We start from the raw sequence: 27,728 nt of genomic DNA, 5'->3' as shown, positions 1-27,728 counted from the left end.
ATTGCACCAACACAACATTTAGCTACTTTAGAAGTGACAGATAATTTCATCTCTGAGAAGAGATTCGGATAATAATTATTTTTTTCTGGGCAAAGTCTGAACATGCAAATATCCAAGATTAAGACTTGTAGCTATGGAAGACAGGCCCCTTCCCAGAGCCTTACCTAATTATCTCTTCTTAAAACCATGGTACCTGACTCCAAGCAGTCTCCCAGGCTTTTTACAACAGCATCACAATTATTTACCATAAATCATATCATCAATAAAGCTAGAATTTCCATTATTCTCCATTGGTTAGACATCACCTGAAGTAGTGGACATCATATTTTAAAAATTCGGATAAATTCAAATGGGTATTAAATAATATTGATAATATTCTTTGATTAATATCAAAGAATATTATCAACGGATAGCAATTGTTATTATTGATAAAACCCATTACCTTGTTGCATTTGTTTGTAGGGGACAAAGAATTTGGCATCATTTCCAGGATTCCCCACATTCAGTTGTTAGAGAAGAGGATTCTATGGAAGATAGTAGCGTGCATCTTTTCGAATGGTAAAATACCCTTCCATTCTCCACTCACTGGCAATTGACAAAATATAGTGGGATGTAAGATAGGATCAAAATGGATTTTGCATTGATCCAGGAAGACTTAAATAGCAATAGGTATGAGTTTGGAAGAACTCCAGTGGTTTAAGCATGAATTAAAACAAAATGAAGAAGAATGCAATGAAAAATACACCTGGAGAAGGACTGTGTGCAGGAGATTTGTTTATTAAATGCTACCAATCTCACTATCAAAGAGTCTGTTTTGGATCTTGGAAGAGAGAAGCCTAAAATAAGAGACTGCACATCCTGAACTGGATGGGGATGGGAGGAAGAGGTTCAGGATAACCAGATCCTAGAATCTGTCAGGATATATCTATTAGGTTAGGAGGTTATGACAAGATTTTGCCTACCATATTAGGTGTAAGCAAATAAATGATTGCACAGAAGAAGACATAAATAGGGAGGTTCTGTTGGCATACTTGCCTTGCCATGTGCTGGTCAGGTACGGAGATTGTGATTCCTTTCCCAAGTCATACTACCCAGAATGAACCAGAAAATTGTTCATAGGTAAGCTATTTTCTTTTCTGCAATCCTAAGCATTATGTAGCGAAACTACTATCTGCTTTTATTGGTCTAACAAAACCTCTTTTCTCCTACACAGTAGCAATATTCTGAACTTCTTATCTCTGTATCTCCTCCCAGCATCTATGGATTTTGCTTAGGTAAATTTTACTGGATTACTTTGGTTTTAGGATAAACTAGAAGAACTCTGCTTCTGATCAACAGTTGAGCTGTATGGAAAGCTACATTTTCACCTGGGAAAAAACCCTGCACAAGCTTTTTTGCTTCCTGAATGTTTTCATGATAATGAGTTCTTCATATAGTCTTAAGAAAAATAATGTACAATATGCATCAGACAAAACAGTGATTTATTACAGTACATTGCAATTATAATGTGTAGTTAAAATTGCTTTTCATTGTTATGGAGCTATAAAAATAAAAAAAACAACAACACAGCATTATAATATGAGCACCTAATATTTTTTTCCTTCACTCCTGTAGTGAAGAATGATGTAGAATTGATGGCTAATTTTGAGAAGACATCCCCCTATCTGAAGGTGCCCAATTCATGTCTCATCTAAAGAAGTAGCAGTTAGTCTTCCTCATGAATGCATTTACATTTATTTCTTGTTTTGCACTGACGCACTGACATATATCATGTATTTATGGTAATCTTCAGCGTCCGTACATAACTGATCACCCTGCATGAGGCAAGATAAAATCAAACAGTTCTTTGATTATTTGTTCTCATCTATGAATTGAGATACTTGGGCAGAATCCTTCCTTTGAAAGCTCTTCAGTGCTTATTCCTTATCTGTTGACTTGTGCATGGTGGCAGCTGATGGCTGTAATAAGGGAAGAATTCTGCTAACCTTAGTTTTGACCTCTTCATATTACAGTTGCATTTGCTGAATTTTCACTTACTGTACAATGATTAACAGTATAGGATAACGTGCGGCAATGATCTTTCTGCTATAAAAAGAAAGCTTAATGTAGCTTTTTCCCTACATCCACCAACTGGTAGTCAAATTAACTTTCTCTCGGCAGGGATTAAATGTGTTTTTCTTACCTTCCTGGCCATAATTATATACTGAATTGCTTTGCAAATGTTTAAAGGAGTCTCTTACGTGCTAGGATAAAAATAACTAGTATACTGATAAAATGGAATTCCTGTGGATTCTGTATTTGCAAGAAAGAGAGGCAGGGAGTAATAGGACCTTTTGTCATTTTCAAAACCATAGCACAGATGTGCTTCACAACTTTTTTTTTTTTTGTTGAAGTCTAAGGGTCTTTGTCTTCATTTGGTCTCCAACCTGTATCTGAGACTGTCTTTTATGATGCCCTTAGCTATCTTGGTGTTTAAAAAGTGTTTCTTCTCTTATCCTGACACAGTTATTGGTGTGGATACAATCTGACATGCTTTACTAGCCATGCTCTTGGCAGTGCAATCAGATATGGAAGGAAGAGGGATTAGCCCAGCGGCTTATTGGCAGTGGGCAGCCACCCTCCCCACTGGCTCCTGTACTCCAAGACACCATGCAGTGGGAGAGTATAGGTCAGTGATGGCTAACCTTTTTGCCGACCCAGATTATGGGGGCAATAAGCTGACTTTGTATAAATATACAAAAGTATGAAGGCTATTGCTTAACGCATTGTAAGCCGCCCTGAGTCTTCAGAGAAGGGTGGCATATAAATCAATTTTTTTAAAAAAGTGGGGGGAATGCGGGGGGGGGGGTCATGTGCGTGCATGCCCACACCCATAATTCTATGTGCCCCGCTCCCGTGTGTGACCCCCCCTGTGCTCCCCCCGCTTTTGGCACATGATGGCACGGTGGGCCTGGTAGGCCCATTTTTCGCCCTCTCCAGGCTCCAGAGGCTTTTTAGGAGCCTGGGGAGAGTGAAAACAGCCTTTCCCACCCCCTGGGGGCCCTCCAGAGCCCAGAAACAGCCTGTTTCCCAACTTCCGGTAGGCCCAGAAGACCTGAAAATCAGCTGGCCAGCACGTGCATGCGTGCTGGAGCTGAGCTTGCATGCCCACTGATATGGCTCCTCATGCCACAGGTTCGCCATCACGGGTATAGGTCCTTCAAACTGGCCATCTCCTTGTATCCATAGTGTATCCTAGTTTGAAGACATGGCTATGAGGAGAAATCACCCCAAATAACAACTATCCAGTGATGCAATAGAAACTGGCTGTACAGTGTACTGTTAAATAAACATAAAATAAGTAACCTCTAAATAAATAAAACCTGAAATAAAAATGAAAGTAATAATCTTCTATATATAAATTGTATATAAGCTCAAGTTTAGGAGAGGAGAGGAGTTTAGCTTAAGCAGAGTATTGGAGTAGAAGACCTCCAAGGTCCCTTCCAGCTCTATTCTGATTGATTGATCGGGAAGGCTCCGATACACGGATTTTCTGAAAACCCCCGAGTTATTTTCCAAAAGCTGACTTAGACAGAACCATTCGGCCTGCTCCCAATGTAATGAGTCTTTACTCACACCCATCTATCAGGATTATCAATATACAAACAGATAATTGTAGAGTGAAAGTCATATATGTTTTTTAAACTAGTAAAGAAACACAGCTTAGTTTACCCCATGACAAGTAACAGGGCTCAAGGTTATGCTCTCTTCCAATACATCCCTGACAAAAATTAAGAAGGTGTGAAGATTAGTGACATATTTTATTATATAATTGTACTGTATAATACATTTAAAGTGTAACTGGGTTCTGAAAACAACAGTTGCTGTAATACCCAAATAAGTATACTGTTGTTGTGGCCCGTCAGTGGCCTGTGCGGATTGTAGCTGATTCTGACAGCGAGGAGGCTGGTGTGGTGCTGCGCCAGCAGCCTGTGCAGCTGGCACTCGAGTCAGACAACGAGGAGGCTGGAGAAGATGTGGTGCCAGAAGCAGGGATTCAGCCAGGGCCTTCAGAACCTCCAGAAGCTCCTTCAAGTGAAGAGGACGAAGAGGAGGAGCCTCTTCTTGATGCACGGGCGCACAGAGCTGCCAAAAGGCAGGGTGGCTCCTCAGGAGGAGGTCTCCTCGAGAGTAAGGCTTGGGGCTAATTGGCCACTCCCTTAGCATATTTAAGGAGAAATGCCAACTGAAGCAAGTTGTAGGGAACAACTTTAGTTCACTCTACTTCACGTCTGGATTCTCTGCAAATTGCTTCTGGGCTTTCTGCCAACCTTAGTAAGATTGTGATTACTTTATCTTTGGTTTCTTGTAGGCTGTTAAGAAAGTTTATTAACACCCTTTGTTTTGAAAAAGACTGAGTTATTTTAGTAAATTAAGTTTTGTACAAACTTTGTGTGTGCTGTGTTCTTTGGGATCTGTAGCTGGGGCAGAACAACTATATTACGACTTTATCAATGAACTAGTCTACATTTTGCTTGTTCTAAAGGGTATGGCTAAAATGGGGCATGATTATATGTGACCATACATACTTGCAGATGATTATACACCAGTGGTGAAATCTGAACCGGTTTACTACCTGTTTGCTGGCTGCTCATGCGCGCTATGCTCACTCATGTGCAATGTGCACCACACACCAAATGTGAGGTGCGCGCATGTGTGCAGTGTACACCAAAAGGAGGCATGGGATAAGTAGAACAGCGCGTGGGGGGGGGGTGATTAGCTGTGGCGCACAATCTTTTTTTTTACTTTTAAAAGCATTTTTTTTACAACCTATTTGGCTGAATAGGTTGTAAAAATGCTTTTAAAAGTAAAAAAAAGGCTCTGATGATTGTGCGGCTCAGCTGGGATCGTCAGAGCCTTTTTTTTAACCTTTTAAAAGCATTTTTTAAAAGAAGAGGCAAGCAGGCGACCGGGTGATTGGGTGGGCATGGGCGGCGGGGTGTGGGGGGCAGGGATTTTTGTTACTGGTTCTCCAAACTACCCACAACCAGATCAGCCGATCCGGTCCGAATCAGGAGCATTTCACCCCTCTTATACACCCCAAGAATTGGGTTTAGCTTATCCACAGATGGATTTATACATGTGTATATTCAGTAGATCAGTGAGAAAGAACAACAATCAGGAACAACAGCATCTGTGAGAGCTTTTCTTTATAAAGTCAGGGCCTACTTCCTTTGTCTGAAGCCCCCACACTCCCTAATGACTGCACTTGTCAAAAGGTGGAAAGTAGCAGTTGGCAAAAAGCACAATTACAGAGACTGTTTTCCTCTCAATCTTCCAAGTAAAACCTAGTCTAAAAACACACATATAAAATTTCCATGCTTGATGCCTGTACAAAAGAGGAATTGATACACCGTCCTCCCCACTAGACTCCCTAGGATTTATCCACCAAGGCACTTGGACACTGGAAAAAAATACTAAAAAGTATAGCCCTAATTGCCAAAAACTTGACTCACCAGGACCCTGGTGAGAAAAGCTTAAGTTTGAAAGATTCTAATACTTGAGCAAGTATTCTAAACTTTAGTTTTCCCACCTCTACCAAATGGTACTATTTTCAAAAGCAACAGTCCTTCTCCCAGCTGAGAGGAGCAACTCCTTCTCCCCTTACTGACTGGGAATTATAGGAGTTGGGATCCTTCTGCAAAACATTGATTTGGGTAAGAAAATTATGAGGATAGCAACTAGGTCTTGGAAGATATTAGCTATTAGAATCTACAAGATCCCACAGGCTGAAAGGATCTGTTTTTCACAGGATTTCCTTGGATCTTTTCAGGACAGCTCTGTGAAGGATTTTACCAGTATTTTCTGTTGCAAAGAACTCTGGTCGACACAAGAGTGCCATGTACATATGCACATCCTTCAGCTTCTTTTGGCTTAGGAAACATGATAAGAGTTATCTGTGTTCTGAAACTTAAGTCTTTTCCTAAAGTATCCACTCTCGTAGAGGACTTCTCCTGCTCTCCCTCCCCCACTGGACCAACATGGGAATGACATTTGCTGCAGAAGCAAGATAAAAAGGATCAAAATTCTAAGTGGCTCTTTTGTTGTAATTAAACTTTTACTTTCCTGTCCTGGTGCATATTGTCAAGCTGATAATACAGCTGTTTCCTGCCTCTGTACATACTCTGTTTATATAGGGACCATTTTCAATAGGTAACACTTAGGCCTAATTAGAATGAAGTCATATCCTTGTGTTAAATACATCAAGTTTCTTTCATTATTCTATTTATTGATCATCTCCATTCTGCCTTCTGTTATGTATGGCCATATAAGAAAAAATGTGTCATTTTGTGTATCATGTATATTTATAGAGCATTGCAGAAAAACAAGCTAACTTAATTTTCCCTTTAGTTTTAACAAGCTGAAATTCAGCAAGTTTCCCCACAATGGCACTTATTTGCTGGAAACTGTCTGTAAAAGATGTTATTTTGATATTAAAGATACAAACACTGCTAGGAAAATGGTAGCAATTCCAGATTCATAAGACTCCATGCACCCATCTGCCCTGCAGCTGTCAACTGAGCTACAAATTTATGTTTGCAGGTGCTGTTTGTGGAACCCAGAAAGCAGCTGGTGCATAAAAGATTGCCAAATGCATATGAAGTGCAGTTTATTACAATCAAGAGCCTAGGAAACCACCTGCCAGTATGAAAAGTAGGAAAAATCCTCTTTCTTTTTAACAGAAGCAGATTTGCCTGTATTTCTTAAGATTGTAGATATTCAACAACAAAATTGCTAGAGTAAATCTTCCTAACTAGAACTGTACTTTCCATCTGAGGAGATTGGGTGGATTCTTCTCCTTCCTCCCAGATGGGGCTAGTGGGTGGGGAGAGACAAGCCCAAGGTCCTTTCTTTGTGGGGCATCTACCCTCCAAACCAGGGGTGAAATGCTACCGGTTCGGTCCGGTTCGCCCGAACCAGAAGTAAAAAAAAAAAGTTCCGACGATCACAGCTGTGCCACGCGATCGTCAGTGCCTTTTTTTTTACTTTTACTGTGTGTGTGCGCACCTTGCATTTGGTGTGCACTGCGCATAGCACACGTTTGGTGCGCAGCACACATCCGCAGCCAGCGAAACGGTAGTAAACCGGTTCAGATTTCACCACTGCTCCAAACATCTATTTGAAGTCACTGGGGGAGATCACACATTAACATGAGAAGGGTATCATCAATATGTTGATAATACCTACTGGTAATTATACATTTCTATCTTAGACCAACCAAATGATGCCATTGCAATTCTCTCCCAGTGCCTGGAGGCTGTTGAGCTGTGGATAGGTAAGAAAACTGGATAATTGTTTGCATGCCCTATGCTAAATCCAACTTGTTAGGTTGCCCCTGCTCCTGTGAGCCAATGCTTCACTATAATTTTTGCATTACTGTTGGAAGTAAGAATGCCATTATGTAATTTACTGTAGAATATTATTCCATATTTATTAGATGTGGGGTTTCCAGGGGAAACGTGAAAAGCAAAACAAAGGAAGGAAACAAAGCCAGAGTGAACTCTTGCGTTCTGTTGCCGAAACAGATTATATCCTGTTATAAAAATTTGGTCTTTCTGAATAAATCAGTTTCACTAAAAAAAAAGAAAAAGAAAAAAGAGTATCATTATGAATTATATGTGCATTTACCATTATAAAAAAGTAATTTGGAGGATTAAACAAAATACAGATTGAAACACAAAAAAATCCCTTTTATGTTCTCAATTGCAGTCAGGAAATGTACTCCAAAGATTAGAAAATGAGTAACAAAAGTGCATTCTATATAACACTCTATGGCTCTGTTGAGAAAGGTTTCATGTCAGTGATAGAGCTTTGCATATAAAATATCCAAATCAGATTTTTAATTACTTCCAATAGGAATGAAAGAGAAGCTAGGGATGGCCACTGCCAATTCTTGGAGTAGTTAAGATAGATAAGGGATATGTGCAATTTCTTTCTCTCCAAGGCCTTGTTTGACTTTGGAATAGAATGCTATGGGCTGTATCTCAAACAATAGGTGGAGTCACAAGACAAAGAGGAGGGTTGAATGAAGACAAAAATAGTTTTTATTTCATTTATTTTAATCTACAGAGATCAAATACTGATTTCAATTATTCTCCTAGTATTTAATATTTTTCCTTCTCCCACATTACAAATTACTAATTTGAGATAGTCTGGGGAATGAAAGAAAAGCTTCTGTAGCCATAGAGGCCCCTTAAGTTCTGCATCCCTGGTAAAGCCTGAAATATTAACAAACAATATAACAAACACTATACAAGTAGTCCTTGAGTTACAACCATTCATTTAATGACTGTTCAAAGTTACAACAGCACTAAAAAAGTGACTTATAACTGTTTTTCACACTTATGACTGTTGCAGCATCTCCATGGTCCCATGATAAAAAATTGGATGCTTGGTAACTGGCGTGTATTTATGATGGCTGCAGTGTCCTGGGGGTTATGTAATCAACTTTTGCAACTTTCTGATAAGTAAAGTCAATGGGGAAGCCAGATTCACTTAACTGTGTTACTAACAGCTGCAGTGATTCATTAAGCAACTGTGACAAGAAAGGTCATAAAATGGGGCAAATCAAATTTAACAACTGCCTTGCTTAACAATGGAAATTTTGGGCTCTATTGTGGTCAAAAGTCGAAGACTATCTGTATAATATAGAGGGTTTTCATCAATGTAATTTGCTCTGAGTAGTTGAATGAATACAATTCTCTTAAAGAGTGTTTTGGGTCTCTTTCCCCAAGATCAGAAGTATCACTTTATATACCTAAGATCTTCTTAAGGAGGTATGATTGCAAACAGCCTACTGAATTGGTTGGATCATTTTTTCCCCACTCCTGGGTAGTATACCTGTCTCACTGTCCCATCTATTGTCTCTTACTCTTTGGTCAAAGGAATGGATTACTGAAAGGCGGCTGTTGGTACTACAGCCCTATCTTAATACAATCCCCCATTTAGAAAATCAGACTCTGTAATATAATGGGGAGACTTTTGTGACCTTGAAAAGTATAATTGGCTTGTAATGTCACATGTCTCATTTGTACTGTTCTAACAATAATTCCCCATTTCTTCAGAACTGTGTTTTGAACTGGGTTTCTGGCTCATAATAACTATAATTGAGGAAAGAGAAAAACCAACCAACAAAAAATGTTGGGAAAAAAATCTGCCAAATTATCTTCAGATGTGGCTTTCTTAAATGAATGCCCTTGTTTTCTTGGTAGGACTCACTCTTCATTTAAGCAATTAAAGTCGTTTAAAGATACTATCTTAGGCAAATATACATAGGTAAGAAATTTTTGCATCTTTTGACCATACTGCTAAAAATAAACTTGTTTGGTGGTTGTGGTTACAGAAAAAACTTGGTTCCCAATTCTTTTATACAGTAGGTATTCACTCAATATTGACAAACAAGGATTGTATAATAAGGGATACAGTACGGTCATAGCTTCTCTTAATGATGGTTAGTTTTCAAAATTTTTTTTCAAATCGTCTACAAAAAAAAACCTATCGGAACACAGTTTTGCATTCTGATTTGTATCAATCTTATGATGCATTGTCTTTTTTTTTTTTTTTTTTTTTGAGGAGGCTGAAATCACACCTAATAGTTGTAGGATTTTTTATTCTGAAATCATCACATGCTGAAAAGGCTCTGCTCACTAGTATTTTGAAGTTTCAGGTTTATTCATGATCTGCAAGCTGAAAAACTTTAGGAGGGGAAGGAATGAGATGCAAGTTGAGATAGGACACCATGACAATTAGTGAAATATGCTGGTGGAACATTCTGTCAATTGAGACAGGCAACAACAGGGTGGAGCTGGGGGCAGAATTTGAGAGGCACACGGAGGAACACGTTTCAGGCAGTATTTTATATCCCTCTAATCAAAGATCATGTTCTTATGGTAGCATAACTAGAGCCCACGTGACATCAGAAATTGCCTTCCCATTGAAGTCAGTGAAAGGAAGCTCATCCTAACTCAAAGAACACGACACATTTTATGATGACAGAATATGGGAAAGGACACAGTGGGGAGCGAAGTCTATCTCTTCAGGAAAAATGCAGGGTAGCTTTTATGTCCGCGCAGGCGTGAGCAGAGACTTATCTTCTGCCACGCAAGTGCGGGACATATTTTAATGTTATTGGTTAAAGGCTGATAGTTTTCCTTTAAAAGGGGCTATCAGCCGGAAGTTGCATGTTGGTTTTACTGAGTCATTATCTGCAATAAACATTGCTGTTGGAAGTTTGGCTTCTCATCTGTATTCCTACTCCCACACATTCCAGTAGCCAAAGCAATCAGGCTTGTGGCCAGTATCAGGTAAGAGGTGACCCTTATTGTGATCCTGTGAGCTGGACAGGATTGCACGGCTGGCTATGCTAACTAACGCAGAAAATGGCGTAGTTCATCACTAAAACTGAAAGAGAGCTGAAGAACCTTCTTGGATGAGAAGCAAAACATCTTCAAAGGAAAAACCAGAAAGTCTAGTTGCCTCTTGAAAAAGCACCTTTGGGACAACCATGACCTGGCTGACTGAGAATCTCCATAGACGTTCATCACTAAAACATTTTTTTTCCATTTTATAGAAGAGTTTGGAAAATTTCTAGCATTTGCTTCATATTGTCTGGAAACGTGCAAAGTTAGTAAACAAAACAGGCAATGATTTCTACTGATTTTAAAGAGTCCCCTTCTCATCCAAATGGCTGTTTCTTGGCAGATAAAGGATAAGAGGAGGGCTTATGGGCCTCTTCTGAGGCAGGAAGGGGGCAATGACGAAATGTGCTTATTATCATCTTGTAATGCAACAACTTGCATGCCTGTCAGAAGGTATATAATGAAGGCATCTCTCTCTATCATGACATCATCACAAACATCACCTTGGTTTCCTAATTACTTGCAATGGATGCCACTGGGAGGGGCTCTAACACTATCTTGTTCAGCCAAAATCTGGAACAAGCTGAACTTCTGTTAATCTTTGCAAATGGGGTTTATTCCAGGTTTTGGAGCAAAACCCGAATTTCTGTTTCATACTCTTCTACTTGAAAACAATTCAATATGAGATAGGCCGGAATGAAAAATAAGCAGATTTCTGGCAGATGAAAGACTAAACAACTAGAGTGCCCCAAATCCAATTTTACTTTTGCTTCAACAAGTTAAAAAAAAAACTGCTCTAGAAAGTCCTGTACACCAAAGAAAGTTTTCGCAAAAGGGAATTTTTCTCCCGGAATGGAAGTGACAGGAAAAAAAAAAAAAAAAGCAAAGTCAAACCCAGGGCTGGGATTAAAAGGATTAGGAGAAATTCTCGGGAAGACTTCAAAACTTCGGACTGCCACCTTGTTCCTACGTGCCACGCTATTTTGCACTGAAGAGCACCTCTCCTGGGGGTGGAAAAGGGCGTCTCCCAAGTTTTGCTTACCTTGAGCGAGAGAAGGAAGGGAGGAGGAATGTTTTATGAGAACGTCCCAAAATAAAAGGAATGCAAAACGGGGGCATTTCGGGCCGACTAAAAAAAAAAACCCGCCGCTTTTTTTGGTTTATCCTTGATATTCGTGAAGGAAACCTGCTCCCTCTGCGCTCGCGGGGACCTCCCTACTCGGTGAGGGGGGGGGCAGAGGGTGTGAGTGGGGTGGGGGGGGAAGAGAAGCGGGCAGCGTGCAGCAACGCTGGCAGTCCACGTGCAGCGAGGCGCTGGCTGCTTAGCTGGCGAGGCCCCGCCCCCTCCCCTTTCCAGCCTCTCTCACTCCGGCCTTTCGCTCGCCATTCACCGGCCCTTTAAACCCGCGCGCGTAAGGGCCGCCTCCTTTGCCCCCCCCCCCCACCCAGCTACCTCCTCACTCCTCCTCGGCAGGCCCGGCGCGTGAGGCCCCGCTCGCGCTACAGAGTGGGCGGAGCCACCTCGGGGAGCCAGGCTGTTGCTTCTGGCAGCTGAGAAGCCGGAGCAGCAGAGTTGAAGGGAGTAGGAGGGCAAAGCAGCAGCAGCAGCAGCAGCAGCGGCGCGAGCGACCGGCGGAGGAAGCGGCGCCTTCTCGCGCGTCGGGGTTTCGGGCCAACGCGGGACGCTCCGTGGCCGGGTTTCACCTTCGGCGCGCGCGAGGGGGGCGGGGGGCGGGGTGGGGGCTCTCCTGGCCGTGAATGTTGGTTGCAGTGGCCGCCGCGAGCCCCTGCGGCAGGAGGAGACGGCTCCCTTCCCCTCCCCCGGCCGTTCTCAGCGCCAGGCAGCCAAGGGCACGCAGGCCTTGCAGTAACCCGGGCTCCCGGTTCCGTAGAATTGGGGAAGCAGCTGCCCAGTCCTGAACCAGCCGAATTGCCGCGGCCGCTGGGTGAGTAGCTCGGTGGCGACTGGCTTGTAAGGAGGAGGAGGAGGAGGAGTGTCTCGGCGGCGGGGGTGGAAGGGTTTTGAAGGCACCTCCCTCTCCCTCTCCCTCCCCCCCCCTTCGGTTCCTGGCTCTTTGTTACCCGAACGGGTGTAAGACAGACAGCGCGGAAGACGGCTGTTGGGCGCCACAGTCAAGAGTTGCTCGGCTGTTGCCTTGCCAGGCGCTCGCACCTGCTTTCCAGAGCCTGGGAAGGGCGAGACTGCTGGAGGGCTTCCCTTTCAAAGCAGATGCAGCGGAGGATGGCTTGCAGAGGTCAAGGGTGGATTGGAGAGTCGAGGTGAAGGTCAACATCTGTGAATCCCTGCCAGGGTTTGGGGTGGTGGTGGTGGTGGTGGGTTGTCCTCAGTGGAAACGGGCCGCAGTTTTGCTTCCCCTTTTCTTAAAGGGAGGCCGGGGGTGGGGGTGGAAATCCCCTTGCCTGGGAAACTTGCAAACGAAACTTGTCTGGACGAAGCTCTGTGTGGAAAAGCCAGATTTGGAGCACTTCCTGGAGGACGGTCTACGTCAACCACGGAGATTCTGAAACGGAGATGAATTAAGGCTCTTGTAGCAGTTCTACTGGGCTATGGCTAAAGGGGAAAATCTTAGGCTGGCTGGCTGACTTAACAGAACAAGTATTATATGAAATATACTCGTTAGCGGGTGGAGTGGGAAGTGGAATGCTTTTAGGTTTCTTTGTGTCTCAGTCTGCAGTTTGCTTGGGTGATGTTTTAGTAAATGTGGGCTTCCTGTGGCTTCATTTGTTATTTTTAAAGAGAAAATTTCTGGATAAACATCTTTGTTTTATTAGGCTGCAAAAAATATCTGGGCTTTTAAAAATGAAATTCTAAAGGTAATTCATATATAGTTTCAGTTTTGTAATAAGCCCGAAAAGGTAAAAGAAAGTGTAAGTGGGGGAGGGGGAAGTAAGTCAGTTATTGGGTTAATAAAAGCTAGGAAGAAATCAATTTCCATAACAGCCTTTTCTGAGAAGCTTTATGTAAGACTTGCTAATTGTATCAGGTAGTTGGTTACTGAAACAGAAACAAACAGTAGATCGGATTCTAATCTTGTTTGATATGAATGTCAACCTGTAGAGATAGAATATACTCTGATTTGCTTAAATTGCAATTCTGAGTCAGACTTTTATATAAATATGTATAAAGGTTGCATTGCTTATTCAGACTTCACATTGAAAAGCCTGTTTTTCATCCATATTTTCAAAACATGCAAGTGAAAACCTGATGCTATCAAATGGTGATATCTCTTGGATACTTTTGAACATTTAATTGTAAACTATTGTACTTTTTGTTCTAAACAGTACTATTATCATTTATAGTGTTATATTGATCATTAATCTTACAGTATTGTTCTACATCTCATTGCTTTAATTTATTCCTTGTAATTATTCTACTTTAATATATGGGAAAGAAGTAAGATTAAGGCCTAGAAGCTGATGTTTAATTCCCAACAGTCTTATTAGTTGTAGCACATGTTGATGATTTCTTTCATAATGGTTTACATTCTCATTATTTGATTTTTTAAAAATATATTTCTGTATTGTGTTCTATCAAGTCGCTTCTAAAAATAGTTTTGGTATATGTAGGTAAATGTATATCTATGGTATTCCTATAGTATAAATTTAACATAATATATTAATATGGATATATTCATGCTATTTTTGTATTGAATTTACAATATCCTGTTGAAGTTTCTACATGATTTAGATATTTAACCAAATCAGTTTATGTCAAAGGCTAAATGAGCGCCTGGGATTTTCTGTATTTGCATGTCTCTGAGGATTTACTTGAGTTGAAAGATTATGGTAGCTAGCATATATGCATCATGTCCTGTTAGCAAGAACACTCTTACTTCTTACCTCTTCAGTAGAGAAATTAGTGACAAATTTGAAGTTTAAAAAACCCAATGATTTTGGAACTTTGTGATTCAATCAAAATAGTTATTTAATATAGGTTTAGTGCAAATGGGTTTTAAACATGATTACTGCAAATTTAGGGCATCTTAAGTTTTAAACTTGATTGTTGAGCAGGTAAAGCAAAATGTCTGGGTACTGATTTGTATTGTATGCTCATAATTGATAGTTATCAATTTGACAGTATATGATAGAACATATACTATCAATTAAATACCTTTTGGTCTTTGCCACATTCTTAATGGCGAAGATGGAAACAAACTCGGGATCTTTCCTCTTATGTTCCTTATGCAGCACAACTATTTCTCACTGTCAATTCCAGAGTTGGGAGAAAAATTTTGACTGAACATATGGAATTTGGGAGTGGGAGATTTTCTACAGAAAGGTTCTTTAATAGGCTTTAAATTTCCTTTTTTGGGGGGAAATGTTTATTTGGGGCTTTCTGAATAATTGTTGCATCAAATATTGGTCATAACTGGGAAAAAGCAAAATGTGGAAATAGTTGTTGAATTTCTCGGTAACTCAGAAGTCTTGCCAAGTTGCTTCCTTATGCTTTTTTTTTTTTTTGGTCTTCCTGTGAATCTGCAACTTGTGTAACAAGGCTGTGCTTGGCAGGATCCTTTCTATCATTGTAATTCAAAATGTTAAATTCTTTTAGAGAGAGAAGTTTTATTAGCACTATTGTAGGTTTATAGCATTCCATTATGAAGGGGGTTTATCACTAGGGTTTCCACTGGAGGAAATGAGCGGTTATATTATTTCAGTCTATTTCATCTTTATCTGACTACCTTGACTCATACTAAAGTGTCCCACAGTTTCTTGGGACTGATCCTCAGAAGGGGAAACCTGCAAAAAGTGCCTTTCCCCTCTTCTGTAATGGATATTTGGATTGGATACTCCAACTCTGTATTTTTAACTAAGGAGGATGTACTTTTTGTTTAAATGCAGGTTTTCAGCCTGTAAAGTTTAATTATACATTGGCAAGATTATTAATGCTGACTTGAAGGATAGTAGCTACATTTTGCTGCTTTAGTCCTGAAGCTATGTGCTAATGATACTTTGTCTACTTTACTTTACTAATTAAATATACTTGGTGGTACCAGAATTAGAGCAAGAAGTAAATGAAAACATGAGTAAGGCCCAATGAAGTGTTGAATTAAACTTCTGAAAAGTTAAAATTCTAATGTTATTTTTATTTATTATTTGCCTATTCCTGGTAGAAATATCAGATACAAGTCTAATAAAATATCAATAGGGCAGAATATCTGTCCTTATTCTGTTCTGGCAAAAGCAATTGTTTTTTTTCACTGCCTGAACCTTGAAACTCATAAATGGTGAAGTATGTTAGGGTGTGAATGATTTGAGTCAGGTAACATAGGCTAATCAAACATTGTTTACACTGTTTTCCTTCTGGACTTCCTTTTCCCACCTGAAGAAAAAGTAGTTCTCAGACTTCATATTCAAGTGTTAATATTTGAAACTAACTCCTTGTTATTTTATCCACTACTACAGTAAACTAGAGCAAAGTATCATAGTTGCTGAGTTATTATTCTGTCTTTTTGAAAAGCACAAAAATGGGGAAAATTTTTGATTTAAAAAAAACAAGCATAACAAATTGTAGTCTTAAATGAGATGGTTATGGAGAGAGTTGGTATATTAGTTTTGATTATTTGGACAAAATCAGATTGGTTTTTAGCCTGAGTGGATAATATTTTATCCACTTTATGTTTATTTTATAAGGCAGTACAGAGTTAAAAATTGAAAAGGCAAAAATGTGATTTAGGCCACATGTGTTTGACATATGTAGGAATACTTTAAACACAATATGTTTTTTTCCTTGGGATTGGACATAACTTTTTGAAGTAATAGTCAATGTTGTATTGCAGTTAAGTTGTTGAATTACAACTTGGAAGACCCAGGTTCAAGTTCACCCTCTCAGTGAAGCCTGTCCAATAAAGTTGTTCTATTGACAAAATTGAGGGAGATCTCCATGTAGCCTCCCTCTGGAGCAGTGTTTCTCAACTTTGGTAGCTTGAAGATGGGTAGACTTCAACTCCCAGAATCCCCCAGCCAGCAGTGCTGGCTGGGGGATTCTAGGAGTTGAAGTCCTCCCATCTTCAAGCTTCCAAGGTTGAGAAACACTGCTCTGGAGGCTGAGGAGATGAGCAGTTTCAAAATTTGATAAATAGTAAAATAAACGTGTCTGTGGAAAAAACAATACAAATTTAACAAATGAAATGAATAAAATAGCTTGAACTGCAATTGTATTATGACTATAAGCTGGGTCCATGCATTTAAAAAAAAGTCTGCTTGTAAAATATTTGAAATGACCCATCTATTTGTCTCTATTAGTATTCCATTCTTATTGAGACATTGCTAATTTAGACACAGAGTATATGAGACTTCCTTATTGTAAGAGAAATCTTGACAGTGTATCTGATACACAAAGTGCATCTTTCAAGGTTATCATACTGACTAATATGTTCCTAAGGTTAAAGGCAAAAACTATATAGCTCTTCCTGTTTTTTTAACATTTCTTACAGTTTTCACACTTAGGCGCTTAATAAATTGAAAATAATTTAGAGCATTCATATTTGTTCTTTTGCTTCTACTACCTCAATATGTTAGCTAGGAAATAACTGTAATAAGGAGTTTTTGTTGTGTTTTGATTGCAGGATTTCCTGATTATGCAATGCATTGTAGTTGATCGGTGATATCAGAAGATTTTCTATAAAATATTCCTTTGTCAATATTTTTCCAGCCTGAAAAAATTCCATTTGACCAATTGTTAAGTAATAGTTTTTAATATACTTTCAGTTTTTTGCATCTTTGGCTACTGCTTTTATGTGGAAAAAAGTACAGGGCATTTTAAAATAGATTCTTTGTATACAAATGAGGGAAGGACAGACATTTAAAATAGATTGTACAAAAAAAAAAAAAAAATACCAGTCATTGCTGCTTCTATATCTTCCACAATTTAGGAATAATTACTATTCATTATAATAAAACAATTAGATTTGATAAACTTGCCATATGGTTGTGTATCATTAGCTAATGCTAATTCTCTCTAGTTCTGTTCATTTGTGTATAAGAGGGAAAAAGACAATTGTGGCAATATTTTTTACTAGGAGTTCTTTATTGCCATGAAATATTTATGCTTTAAACATACATTATATGTGTCTAATATTGAGTCTAATTTTTCCAAAATCACATAGACAAACATAAGTATAGCTTTTAATGATACAATGTTGTTTTGTAGCACAGAGAGTGAATGAAAACAGGAAACGGTTATGAGTACTTGTTCCATAGTCTAAAGTTTGCAAACAGGATACTTTTACTGGATCAAAATAGCTCATTAACGGTTACCTCCTTTCATTTAATGTTTTCCTGCTACACAAAAACTTTGGAAGCACTTTAATGTTTTAGAAACTGTAGTTCTTCATTTGCTTATTTTCTTTCATACTGTATATTCCATGAATGCCATGGGAATTACGATTAGTATGGGAAAAGAGTTTGCATCCTGTATCATATGGTTACTATTTACAGTTTTGCCGGCTTCCCCACTGAATTTGCTTGTTGGAAGTTGGAAGTAAAGATCGCAAAAGGCAATCATAATGACCCTGGGACACTGCAACGATAGCAGTTGTGAGATTCTTGCATTTCCTGGTTGATCAAAGTTGCTAGAGAGGGAGTGTGTAGTTGGAGCCATGTGGTGGTAAAGGCCTCTCTGAGAAAGAAGGGAGTCCTTCTCTGAAAGAGGTGGTGATATGCTCCCTTACCAAGATTCTCCTTGGACAATGTTCACAAAGTCTCCAACCTTCCCATTTTAGAGAAGGTGGTTGGGTCTCCGCTTCAGAGAGCCTGAAAAGACAGGGACCAACTTGAGAAGTACTAGTTCTATTTTTATAGAACTAGTTCTATCTTTAGAGAAGTGATACTGTTTTCTTACAGACCACCAGTGGTCCACGGACCACCAGTTGGTGACCACTGGCTTAGCTCATAGCAGGAATGTGGGCATGACAATCATCTCGGAAAGGACCTCCCTAGTTTCTTGGGCTATAAACATGACAGGGAGAAAAGTACTTTCAGATTTGCAAGAATTCTATTAATATATCCTTACAATAAAGAAGAATTAGTTCAGCTGTCTGTGGTTCTTGTCTGGACTACCTTGTAAGGTTGACACTTTATTAAAGGGCAGGGGGTTGGGTTAAATGATCTCCAAGATCCCTTCTAACCCTATGATTCTATGAAAACTCTTCCTGGAGAGAGATATGCAGCCTTCCTTATTACTATTCTATAAGCAACCCAAGGCTACATTTTTTCAGCAAGTAGTCCTATATTAGCTTTTTGGGTGTTATGATTATGTATCTTTATTTCAGAGTGTAATATATGTGTTTTTAAAATAAATCTTAAGTTGTAAATTCATTTAACTTTTTCATAACCCTAATTTGCCCAAGAATATCTAGTGAGTTTTGTGGCTGACTGGGAATTTTAAACTTTACTTTTTTTCCCCACATCAGACAGTACAAGTAGTTCTTGACTTAGAACAGTTCATTTAGTGACTGTCTGAAGTTACAACAGCACTGAAAAAAGTGACTTATGATCATTTTTCACATGACCATTGCTGTATTCCCATGGTCACATGATCAAAATTCAGATGCTTGGCAACTGACTCATATTTATGATGGTTGCAGTGTCCCTGGGTCATGTGATCACCTTTTGCCACCTACTCACAAGCAAAATCAACGGCGAAGCCAGATTCACCTAACAACTGTGATACTAACTTAACAAATGCAGTGAGTCTCACTTAACAACTGTGGCAAGAAAGGTTGCCACAGAAAGGTTGCCAAGAAAACTCAACGTACATCTCATTTAGCAACAAAAATTTTGGGCTCAGTTGTGGTTGTAAGTTGAGGACTACCTATATACTTTCTCCTCAGATTCATGAAATACCGTTGCACTACTAAAATCCTTACAAGGGGAAAGTCTAACCACAGAATTCTGAAATTCTAGTGCCTATTGGCTGACATAGCATGTAAATTTGGATAGTTAATGCAAAGTAATACTGCAAAGCAATACTTTCACTTTTCTCTGTGGCAGTTCAGATTTTTAATTTCTGGATCTTTCAGCAATTTGCTTTTTTTGTAGATACATATGCTCTGGAGAAAAGATTTAAAGGAACAGACTGAATATTTTTCTGATGAAAATATATAAGCACGCTTTTATCAGGAAACTGGTAATTGTAAACTTTTGGTTCTGAGTTAGTTCCTTGAAACAAATTACCTTGGATATTTGTTTGAAGGAATAACTGGACAGATATACAGTACATAATAAAATTTTTAAAAATGAAATTGAAATTTCACAAGATTATGAAAATGCTTTAGTTTTCCACTGCGGCAATTTTTTAACAGTATGGAATATTAAAATAGCTGCAATTATTTTGTTATCAGTATTTACGTAGACTACATCATTTGAAGAATTAGAAAAGTAGTTATATAGAGTGTTATTTTATTTGTAAAACATCCAGACATTGGAATAATCTGATGGATTTGTTGTTTCTGTGATGGGTTTGTAAATAAGTTTTGTTCACTATGGAAAGACTTCCTAATATGGTTCTGTCAGCGAAGTTAGCTTCTGGTGAGGAGGTGGGAATTCAGGAGCAATGCTAAAAAGAGCATACTAGCTCACTTTTATTTTCAACTTGGCCTCAGCTGACACCTGACTGCTTTCTGTTTGTTGGCTTGTTGCTGCTTATGGAAGACATTACATTTAATATTGATTAAATGATAGAGTATACATTGCAGCTTTCATATCAGATTACCAGTTTGGGCAGCAAATTAAAAAAAAATTGAAGAAATTACTTGCGTTGGTATAAGCATTGTTCTTGATTGCAAGAAATGTAAACATTCTAAAGTGAAAAGATGAATTATCGTTTCACTTGTCAGTTGAAATGTGTAAGCTGCAGTTTCCAGTGAATTAATGTCCCACAGTCCAGGTGTGCAAATGTAAGCTCTTTAATGCAGGGGTGAAATGCTCCTGGATTGGACCAGGCCGCCCAATCCAGTAGCGATTTTTCCCTGTGATTCAGCGATCCGGTAGCGATTGCCACCCGGGTGTCATTACTTCCTGGTTTTTTTATCTTCTGTGCAGAAGGTGTGCGTGCGCATGTGACACGCGTGCACGAGTGGTGTGTACGCTTCCAAACCGGTAAGGAAGGTAAATAGATTTCACCCCTGCTTTAATGTCACCTTGCACCTTTATAATTGAAACTTATTCTTGCCCTGCTTAGTTTTTTGTAGCTACGTAATTATGAGGGATGCTGAAATAAACTGAATGGCTAAGATTATGTGGGAAGTATGATTACATGCTGTAATTCTCCTTACTGGGACGTTGAGATTAGAAGTACTTATGTTATTTCTCAAATGAACCTATTTAGTTTTGAAGACTGAGGAGGTAGTATGTATAGGGAGGCAGTTGCAATACAAGATAAAAATAACACGTGTGCCTGGTCCTTCAGACATTTTGAAGTCACATTTGGGGCTTTTCTGTAATCCCAGATAATCATATCTTAAATCAGAATATATATTTCATTTTAGTCATGTTCTGTTATATTGTATAAATACCTAAAGTCTCTGTCTTTAATTTTTAGCTCATGTATATTTGAATATCTGTGGAAATTAATCAGAACATATTTCATTAATCTTTACCTCTCTAATTGTTTTGTGCTCCTTTAATCACATCCATTAAATATTTTAAGTCTATGCTTCAAATTTGGCTCAAACTATTAGCTTGTGGACTATGACAAATGGAGTATACCTCATCAACAAAATGATTAACAGATTTCCATAGCTAATGATTTAGAGGACCATTATTTTGCCAGAGCTGTAAAGATACAGATGACAATTTGATTTCTGTGGTCTGGATAATCTTTGGTATCATTTGAGATCTACTAAAAATGAAATTGTATTTGCAGTTTTTTTGTGGAAAATCTAAATTGCTTGGAATACAGATTTGGAATGCAGAACTGAAGATTCAGTGTCGCCAGGATTGTACCTAGCAGGGGAGATATTATTAAAAGGATGGATGTTGCTATATCAGTACAAGTCTTTCACACAATTTCTAAATCTGCTATGGTAGGCTGGAAAGCATATTGTAATTTAAATCTTATTATTTTAAAGGAAACAGCTGGACTCACCTTAGCCTGAAGACAAGCTCTTTAAGCCATATTTTTCTTGAATCAGCTATTTCAAATGGGAACAATGGCTATACGGTCCAGCATCCTGATCTCCAGCAACTAAGCAGGACTGGGTAGCTTTTCAATGGGAGACTATAAGGAAATACTAGATCTGTAGGCTAAACTGAGAAGTTAAAAATGTTCTGGAAAGAGGCAGTGGCCAAAAATATCTGTGTTCTGTCAAGAAAATTTTATAGATGCTTGCATAAATAGAGCACAACTTAAAGGAGACTTTACAGCAAACCCACCCACCCACCCACCAATCAATCAATTTTTGTTTGGTTAGAGACCATTACAGCAATCCATAACTAATTTCGACTTCTTTTCTAGTGTAGATAAACTTGAATTATTGTTCTGAACTCTTATCCTGAAAGTATATTTTTTTAGATACACAGAAGAAGAAGATGGAAACAAGGTATTGCAGAAGACTATTTTTTTTTCTTAAATAATTTGTAGCATTTAAATGTTGTATTTTTTGGAGTATAAGATGCTCTGGAGTATAAGACGCACCTATCTTTTTTGGTGAGGAAAAGAAGAAAAAGAAATCTGCCTCTGCCTCCCAGCAATTTTGCCTCGTTACAGCAAATAGCCTGCTTTACTTTCATTTTCGTATTCAGCATAGCTTGATTAGCACAAGAAAAAAAAATCTGCTCCCAGCAATTTACCTCTTTGCAACAAGCAGCAGAGGCCTGCGCAGCAATAGGCAATGGCAATCCCTGCAGCCTGAAACAGTTGAGAGTCGGGTGGGCGATCCAAGGGACAATCAACTTACGTTAATTAGGCTGTGCTGAAGCTAAAATGGGCTGTTTCTTCTTGCTGCTTGCTGCAAGGGGGGTAAATTGCTGGGAGGCAAAGGCCAAAGGGTGGGGGCCAGTGGGTGGGCGGGGGCTACATTCTGTGTATAAGACACACCTAAATTTTCACCCCCTTTTAAGGGGGAAAAGATGCATTTTATACTCCGAAAAATATGGTACACAAAAGCTTGAATGGAGAGTACCTTAAAAATAAAAAAATACTCGACTTAGAACAGTTCATTTAGTGACCATTCAAAGTTACAACAGCAGTGAAAAAGTGATTTATGACCATTTTTCACATGACATTTGCAACATCCCTTTGATCACATGATCAAAATTTGGATGCTTGGCAACTGGTTCAGATTTATGACAGTTGCAGTGGCCAGGGGTCATGTGATCAGCTTTTGTGATCTTCTGACGGGCAAAGTCAATGGGGAAGCCGGATTCACTTAATAACTATGAACAACTGCAATGATTCACTTAACAACTGTGGCAAGAAAGGTCAAAATATGGGGCAAAACTCACTTAACAAATGTTTCACTTCGCAACATAAATTTTGAGGATTATCTGTAGTCCTTTTCTTTTTAAATATAAGATACAATTTAGCATCTTAGTATGTTTCTTTGATTCTGGAGAGCATACATTTTCTAGATTAGTGTAAATATCTCTTATATCTTATTCAGAGTCATAACCAGTTTTTCAGCTTTTGACCTAGAATGAATACATATTGGAGGCACTATGGATTTGGTGGGAAATGTGTTTGTCCATTTTTGCCGATTTGCTCATTCTGAGACGAGCAAGTCTCAGAAACATGTTTCTGACTCAGGCATAGTGTGATAGGGAGATGTCAATCAAAGTTAGTTAGTTTATTTAATTTTTAATTAATTTATTTATTTTTTATGTATGTATGTATGTATGTATGTATGTATGTATGTGTTTATTTATTTATTTATTTATTGGTTCGATTTATATGCCGCCCTTCTCCGGAGGCTCAGGACGGCTTACAGTGCGTTAAGCAATAGCCTTCATACTTTTGTATATACCTGCTTAGTAGGGCTTTCGCGCCCCCCCCCCGCAAGCGGTGTTCTTTTTTATACAAAGTCATCTTATTGCCCCCACAATCCGGGTCCTCATTTTACCTACCTCGAAAGGATGGAAGGCTGAGTCAACCATGAGCCTGGTGAGATTTGAACTTGCAGTAATTGCAGGCAGCTGGTGCTATTTAACAGCAGTTTAGTCTGCTGCGCCACCAAGGCTCCATTGTTATCTTAACAATGGAATGTGCATGTCTTCCTAAAATGTAACACCTAAATCCTTTGGGTACAGGACACAAAGCTTATTTGACAACTTCCTTGTTCAGCCCAAGGAACAAAGTTCATATTATTCAACTGCTCCTACATTATCAAAGACAGTTAACTGAGTATTGATCCCAGGCATCAGTCTGGCCTCCTTAAAAGCACCAGTATCTGTTTTCCTAATAGGTGCTTGATCTCTTATATATCTGCCCAATAACCAGACTTTTGACTATAATGGAATGAATGAATGCCTCATTTGTCATCCAGGAAATACTAATATTAGAAATGATTTAAAAATCCATATGTATTTGTTAGGTCCACAGCATTAGTCCATTATTAACTGTCCTCTTGTAACTAACAGTGTCCTCGGAAAATTGTATATCTTGCTTAGATTTACATCTCCCAGGATGATTTTTTTTTTTTTTTGGTAATGTGAGGTTTAAGGCATTTCATTAGATAATCACAAATTGGTGTAATCAAAGAATATTTCTAGTTGCACATGAGATACTTTTCTGAATGGCAAGAACACAGGCAAGAATGTCCTACTCCACTGTTCTGTTCCTAGTATGGCACACCATGTGTTCATGCTGTAATAGCTTCTTTTCACTCATGCTCTCCAGAAACAGCATCTAAAGAAATATTTTCTACCAATAGTCACTGATCATCATGCTGCCTGTGCATTTTTCTCATTCCCACTTCAAGACTTTCAAATTACTGTGCATCACTCCATCTTGTGTTAGTGAATGATCCTACTTAATTATGTGTAATATAAGGAAGTACTTCCTTTTGTTTACAGTTAGTCTTTCACTGTTCAGTGTCTTTGGATCATCCTGGATTTAATATGTTGAGAGAAGGAGGAAAAATACCTCCCCCTATTTACAAAGCATTCTCAGCAACTGGTGAAGCTTAGTAGGATTTGACTGGGTTAATACTTAGGTGGAAGATAATCAGATCTGTAGACTTGACTGAGAAGCCAAAAAGCATCCCAAAAGAAGGCAATTCTCTACTGTTGTCAAGAAGCCTGCATATAGCTCATGCAGCCACTAGAAGTTCATCTTGGAGGAAACATGCTGTTATATCCCTCCACTGCCAGAATTCAGTGTTTAAGAGGATATCAATCTTTATGAGACTCTTTCTTTTTATTCTATGATGATTCAGGCTGCTCAAAAACCTTTGATGGAGGTTTTATCAAAAGACATAAATCTGTACCCACATGCTTACTGACACTCTTGAAACTTTAATGAGATAGGGCTTACCTTTTCAGAAGCCATGTCAAAGTAAAAGATAAGTAAAGCAGTATAAAAATATTGTGTAATACTTTAACGTTGTTGGGTGACTACGGTACAGTTCAGAGCTTCTCTGCAACCATGTCCATCTACCCAGAAACTGAGCTGGAAATGGCATCCTCGGCCATAGAAAAGATGGTGGATATCTTTTAGTTCATCAGCTTAGTTCTGATAAATGACTTTTCAATCAAAGATAAATACTCTGAGAATCAGCAATCCTTCCATGATAATCAGTTTATGTTCACAGTATTTTTATTGAAAAGGAAACATGCTTTATGTATATAGTCACATGAAAAAATGTGAGCTTTTTTCTTTTTTTGACATATGCAGTCATATCAAGATTTTATATTCATTCAAAAATATATAAAGATGATGTGACTGAACCAAAAATAATTATGAAAAATTGACACTGCAATTATTTATTCCACAAAAAATTAACAGGTATGTCATTTCCTTCTCTGTGGAAGAAATAAGTACACCCTTGGCTCTTAATACCTGTAATTGCCCCCTTTGGCAGAAACCATCTCAGAATAACAGAGTTTGAAGGGATCTTAGAGGTCTTCTAGTCCAACTATCTGCTCAAGCAGGAGACCCTATACCAGTGATGGCTAACCTTCTTGCCATCGTGTGCCAAAAGTGGGGGGGAGTGCGGGAGGGTCTCTCGTGTGTGTGCCCACACTCACAATTCTATGCGACCCACCCCCCGCGCATGCACACACAACCCCCCCTGCGCTTCCCCCATTTTTGGCATGCGATGGCAAGGTAGGACTGTTTTTCGCTCTCCCCAGGCTCCAGAGCCTTTCTAGGAGGCTGGGGAGAGTGAAAACGGCCTTCCCCACCCCCACCCCACAGAGGCCTTACGGAGGCTGGAAACAGCCTTTTTCCTGACTTCTGGTGGGCATTAAGGGCCCGAAAATCAGCTGGCCAGCGCATGCATGCATGCCAGAGCTGAGCTCACGTGCCCACCGATATGGCTCCGCGTGCCACAGGTTCGCCATCACGGTCCTATACCATTTCAGACAAATCTCGAATATGTTTTTCATAAATAGCATCCTCTGACATCATCTGGGAGAAAATTTTTACCCACTCCACTCCTCCATTCAGAATGTTTTCAACTGTGGGATTTCTTGCATGCACATTTCATTTCAAATCACCCCACAGCATGGGATTTAGATCCAGACTTTGACTTGGCCAATCCAGAACCATTCAATTCTTTTTTTTAATCATTCCTTGATGAATTTACTGGAATATTTAGTGCCATTGACATGTTGCAAACTCCACTTTCAGTGAAGCTTCATTTTTCTGTCCATGGATCTTGAGAATCCCCTGGTACAATGAAGGATTTATTGTGGATTCTGTAATAGTGAGCTGCCCAGGCCCTAATGCAGCAAATAAAATTTACACTATCCTGCTATACCATTGGCATCAGATTCATCTGGTGGAATGCTACCTCTGGGTTTTTTTGCCAAGCAGGTCTTCTTGTACTGTGACCAAATAATGCATGCATTTTGATATAATAGTGATGACAGCTACTTGTGGGTCATATGTTAAATTGCTTGGGTTCTTAGAGTTTTCTTTCAGCATCTTGTGTTCTGCTCTTGGGCTGAACTTGCTGGGACAGCCTGGCCTGGGCATGTTGGCAATTGTTTGAGATTTTCTCCACTTGTAGATGATGTTCCAGACAGTAAAATGATTGATGTCTAATTGTTTGCTGATCTTTTTAAATCCCTTCCTAGACTCAAAGGCATCTTTATAACCTTCTTTCAGAACATCTCGGAGAGCTATTTTGATCTAGGGATGGTAATACTATATACTATATACAACAAAGTGTAATTTAAACTAAAAGACTGAGGTTTCAGTAAGATAGATTCCTGCCATATACCAATTTTAAATATTTGAGGTAGTGATAAAATATAGGTGCATGTTTACTTTTTCTACATGTAAAATTTACAAAATATAAATAATGCATATTGTTTATTATGCGTTATAATATACAGGTGAAACTTGAAAAATTAGAATATCATGCAAAAGTTCATTTATTTCAGTAATGCAACTTAAAAGGTGAAACTAATATATGAGATAGACTCATTACATCAAGCCTTGATTTGCCATAATTTTGATGATTATGGCTTACATCTCATGAAAACCATCATTGACACCCTCCATAAGGAGGGAAAGCCTCAAAAGGTAATTGCAAAAGAAGTTGGATGTTCCCAAAGTCCTGTATCAAAGCACATTAATAGAAAGTTATGTGGAAGGGAAAAGTGTGGAAGAAAAAGGTGCACAAGCAGCAGGGATGACCGCAGCCTGGAGAGGATTGTCAGGAAAAGGCCATTCAAAAGTGTTGGGGACTTTCACAAGGAGTGGACTGAGGCTGGAGTCAGTGCATCAAGAACCACCACACACAGACGGATCCTGGACATGGGCTTCAAATGTTGTATTCCTCTTGTCAAGCCGCTCCTGAACAACAAACGTCAGAAGCGTCTTACCTGGGCTAAAGACAAAAAGAACTGGTCTGTTGCTCAGTGGTCCAAAGTCCTCTTTTCTGATGAGAGCAACTTTTGCATCTCATTTGGAAACCAAGGACCCAGAGTCTGGAGCAGGGTGGATTTGATTTAAATCGAGTCGATTTAAATCATGATTTAAATCACTAGTAAAAAGACTTGATTTAAATCAACTCGATTTAAATCATAATTTTTAAAGAGCAACTGTCATCTCTGCTACTCCTTTGACCCGCTGTTGACTCACCGATAGTCCCAGTGTTGCAGAATATACAGCCTTGTGCTACATAACTAAGCTCCATTTCA

General features: G+C 39.1%; 1 protein-coding gene across 2 annotated transcripts in view; it reads left to right on the top strand.

The window, feature by feature from the left end:
* The first annotated feature begins 11,721 nt into the window (after positions 1 to 11,721).
* Positions 11,722 to 27,728, top strand: part of SUSD6 (sushi domain containing 6) — a 59,121-nt gene continuing 43,114 nt past the window's right edge. Inside the window, exon 1 of one of the 2 annotated variants that reach the window (XM_034417648.3) lies at positions 11,722 to 12,343. The gene's annotated coding sequence lies outside the window, so the exon portion shown is untranslated. Of the gene's footprint in view, positions 12,344 to 12,454; positions 12,678 to 27,728 lie in introns of those variants that run through there. The other variant, XM_034417649.3, reaches the window with a different exon arrangement.

The sequence above is a fragment of the Pantherophis guttatus genome, chromosome 1 (assembly GCF_059756535.1).
Source record: "Pantherophis guttatus breed Tessera chromosome 1, ASM5975653v1, whole genome shotgun sequence".
Taxonomy (NCBI): domain Eukaryota; kingdom Metazoa; phylum Chordata; class Lepidosauria; order Squamata; family Colubridae; genus Pantherophis; species Pantherophis guttatus.
The sequence above is the reverse complement of the archived record's forward strand: the minus strand, read 5'-3'. Positions and strand labels throughout refer to the sequence as shown.